This window comes from Chenopodium quinoa, unplaced genomic scaffold (assembly GCF_001683475.1).
Source record: "Chenopodium quinoa cultivar QQ74 unplaced genomic scaffold, ASM168347v1, whole genome shotgun sequence".
NCBI classification, from domain to species: Eukaryota; Viridiplantae; Streptophyta; class Magnoliopsida; order Caryophyllales; family Amaranthaceae; genus Chenopodium; species Chenopodium quinoa.
Window position 1 is genome coordinate 8810775 of NW_018742204.1, and position 4339 is coordinate 8815113.

The following is a 4339-nucleotide window of genomic DNA, read 5'->3' on the forward strand; positions in this document are numbered from 1 at the left end:
TGGTTTAATGTAAAACATTTTCAATGGAAAACTAGTTTTCATGGAAAACATATTTTCAAGGAAAACACACAATTGCAAATTAGTTTTCCTTTGTTTGGTTGCATACAAAAAAAGTCCAAGAAAAATAAAAAATAAGAGTGAAAATGTAAGGATAAATGAGAGGGAAGTAAAAAAAGAGGTAAGGAGGAGAGAGGAAAATGTGGCTTTCCTTGTTTTTGGAAGGAAAATGTTTTCCATCATTTAAGGATGGAATTTTCCACCCTTGAAAATTGTTTTCCACTCCTTAACAAACCAAACAAAGGAAAATGGGAAAAAATGAAAAATTCATTTTTCATGAAAACATTTTACATCAAACCAAACAGGGCCTAAGACTTCATAGAGTTCACACTCTCATGACTCTTCACTCCAAAAGTCCTAAATTTACCTTATACTTTTCCTCATGTTTTAACTTCTTTGATGTGTTAAAATATAAATCTTTTTGGGAATAATGTAATACACGCAAACGAAAGTTTAAATTAATGGTTTTCTTATCTTTCTTATCCACACACAATTTTGACGAAGGGAGTGTGTCACCTTAGAGGAAGTAAAAGAGGCATGATGGACCACTACCAGGTATGGACTCTCATGTCTAATACCTAGGGGTATAATCGTCATTTGACCTATATTAGGACAGTAATCATTAAAAGTTACCAAATGGGCAAGCTGTAAATATTTAGTTTCTCTCTCTTCCAAAACGCTCCGGAAAACGCTCTCAATTTCGAAACATTGTGAGTGGTAACGCTGCTCAAAAACCCGGTGAAGCTACCAAATTGTGAATTTGTGATTGGTAACTCAAACTTTGCTAATGTCAGGTAATGCTACTATACGAAATCAGTGTATTTAATTTTGGGATATTAAGAGGGTATACATTCTAGGGTTTTCAATTTAGGGATTTCGAAAGTAAATTCAACTTATGGTTTTCAATCTAGGGATTTTGATATAGTGTATAGAAAGGGTTTTCATTTTACGGATTTTGGATAACATTTAAGTATTAACTGTTTATGCAAATTTAAGTATTAAGGGTTTTGCAATTTTGCTTTAATAAGGTCCCGGTCGAGGTGGAGGAAGAAGAGGTGGAAGGGCGCCGAGTCGAGGCCGCTGAGGTGGTCGAGGTTGCCGGGAAAAAGGTTTTTCTCGATCTTTGAATGATTTGACTTTTTTTTGTATGAAATATTGTTTATGAAATTAATCTTTGCTGAAATTAAAGAATATGATTATGATAATGATGTTGAATTTTGTTAGTGGATTTGTCAGACTTTTCTTTTTAATCATAATCAATTGTAGAAACCCTGTGAATTATATATAAGTTCTTAATTCCAAGCTACCAATGTTTGTTGCTGGAATTTATTGAAGAACTAAATTTCAATTTTTGATTCCGAATATAGATATTTATTGAAGAGTATACTCTGATATTTCCTTAAAAAAAACACTATGATGTACAAGTATTACTTAAATTTCTTTCTGTGCTTGATGCTGCTGGGTTATGGTTAGTATAAAAAGCTTGTGGAGTGGAGGGCCCGGTGTGTGTAGCGACTGGCTTTGTCAAGTTGTGCACTGACTATGTGTCATCAACATTAACTGCCCCTGCTGTTAAGGTTAATGTTGATGCCCATATTTTGGAGGGGGTGAGTGCTAGTTATGGTGTGGTTGTTAGAGATGTTGCTGGTGGTATTCTTCTTGCTGCTATCAAGAGCATTGATTTGAAGTAGACTCCCAAAATGGCTGAGTCAGGGCAGTGGCTTATGGTGTGCAATTGGCGAGGAGATTTGGCTATAGCAACGTGATACTCGAAAGTGATGCTTTGAGTGTTGTGAATGCGATCAAAGGCAAACACCAAGGTGCTGCTCGTTGGCCTTGGATACTTCTAACTCTTAAGAGCAATTTTGTATGTCTTCTTTTCCCTAAAGTTTAATAAATTTGGCGAAAATTGATTTATGCTAATAAAATCGTTGCTTGCTTGCTTAAAAAAAAAATAAAAAATAAAAAAAAATCAACTCTTTATATGCTGATATAATAATTATGTGCATATTTTGATTAATCTGTTGTATTTGAATACTTTGTGTAGGTGGAAGGTGTTCGATTTTGCTTCACTTATAGTAACTGAGTGAATTACCCACTTTCCTCAATTGCTAGGAACCTTGAATTAAACATAAGTCTTTTATATATTGATCCAAATAGAAGGATATTTTGATTCAGATTCTTGGTATGGATTAATTTGATTGGCTATGTAGCACATTGTATTAGTTGGTAGTTATAATTTTATTTTATTTTTTTTAATATCTTGGATTGCTTATGCAATGCTATGATGAATTGTGAATGATCTTGATCCTAATTGTTGATGTTTAAGGACAAGTTGGATGTCGCGGAAGAAAGGAGCTGCCGCTGGCACATATTGTGGCTTGATTGTAATCCTAGTTATAAAAGCATTGTAATTTTTCTATTTTTTTTTAGGAATGATATTGTAAAATTACAACTATTTATTAATAATAATCCAATTTTTATAAGGATCTTGCTAGCATACGCCCTAAATAGTTAGATAACAATCGAATATACTTCCTAACATTTCGACTCAATCGGTGAAATTAATGTTTATTTCAAGTTAATAGTTCTACTTTGAGGATTTGTTATGTTCACCTAATTTTCACTTTATTTAAGGCTTAATAAGTTCAGATAAGGAAAAATAAGTTGTAATAAGGGTTATTCAAGTTCAAATTACAACTAAAATAAGTTTTAATAAAGTCAGATAAATTTAGTTAAGTTCAGTCAATGAGAACAGACCCTTAGTCGTCTTATCTAACGTCACTGGGGTGCTCGTTACCTTGTCTTTTTATCAATATGTATGGGTATACTGAAGGCCTGTTGTCATTGACTGAACTCGGCTGAGCTGAGCTGAAATGAAATGAAATGAATACTCCCTCTGTTTTTTTTATATGCATCAGTTTGAGCGGCACATTTGCCGAGACACTACTTTGACCATTAATATCATTAATTGTGTATTAGTAAAAAAAATTGAAACAAAATTATATTATGAAACTAGACATTACAAATCTAATGATATATTATATAGTAATATTTATTTATTTATTTATTATAGGTGGAAAAATTAAGTCAATCATGATATGTGAATAGGGCAATTTTCAAAATGATGCATATAAAAAAAACGGAGGGAGTATTTTATAAGAGAAGGAATTTAGGAGCTGAACTGAACTGAGCTAAGCTGAGTTGAACTGAATTGAACTGAATTTCAACGCCTGAGAACAGGTCCTGAACTGTATCAAAATTGAAATAACATTATGCTCCTAAGTCCTAACAATGACTTAGGAAAAGTGAGTGTTACATAATACTAGTACCAAAAAACGAAGGAGGTGGAGTATATATGAACTCAATAACCGTGTTGAAAATTTGTATAACAAGTATATGAATTGCAATAATAATATATGAATTATAATAACAGTATGTAATGTCACAGCACCGTGTCGAAAATTTTTTACACGTGCTCATCAACTCTTGCTTGCTAAAGTTTTGAGCTAATAAAACTTACTCGACTGGTGCTCATTAAAGTTTCGAGTCAAGTCGAGTTAAGTAGCTCACGATCTTCTCGTTAAAGTTTGACCCTTCTATATTATATGATTTTATTATTATTATTACTTCCTCCGTTTTTTTTACTTGCAACACAGCCTTGTGGCACGTGTTTTGAGGTCGGGTTTATGTAATGTAAACGGATAAATTATTCATTATAATTTTTACAAATGATACGTAACCCTATTCTAATCTTCGTGTAAAAATTATATTGATAAAATCGCTCGTTTACCCTCACTAATCATCTCCTAAAACTGCGCGCCTAAAAGGTGTGTTGCAAGTAAAAGAAAACGGAGGAAGTATTTTTTTGGTTCTGTTCACTATATATATATATATATATAAATATATATATATTTTTAATATTTCTATCATTAGAGATTTAGGGGCTGTTCTCATTGACTGAACTCAGCTGAACTGAACTGAACTGAATTGAACTTATTAATTAGTGATTTTTAACTATAGATTAGTGATCTTTGATTATTTATTGATTTTTTATTATTATACATATGTGTATATACAAATTTACATATTAAAATATTTAAGAAAAATATACTATTATTATCATAATTATTATTTATTATTATTATTATTATTATTATTATTATCTATTGATTATTATTATTATTATTTATTATTATTATTTATTGATTGTTATTATTATTATTATTATTATTATTATTGATTATTATTATTATTTATTTATTTATTGATTATTATTATT

The 4339-nt window shown here is 31.0% G+C and overlaps 1 long non-coding RNA gene across 2 annotated transcripts; it reads left to right on the top strand.

Annotated features, from left to right (window-relative positions):
• The first annotated feature begins 682 nt into the window (after nucleotides 1–682).
• LOC110711666 lies at nucleotides 683–2296 on the top strand. 2 transcript variants are annotated; one of them, XR_002509416.1, is made up of 3 exons: nucleotides 683–851; nucleotides 1086–1924; nucleotides 2105–2296. It is a non-coding gene; the product is annotated as an uncharacterized LOC110711666 (long non-coding RNA). The 2 variants fall into 2 exon arrangements; XR_002509407.1 differs by having other exon boundaries at nucleotides 1086–2296.
• Nucleotides 2297–4339: the final 2043 nt, after the last annotated feature.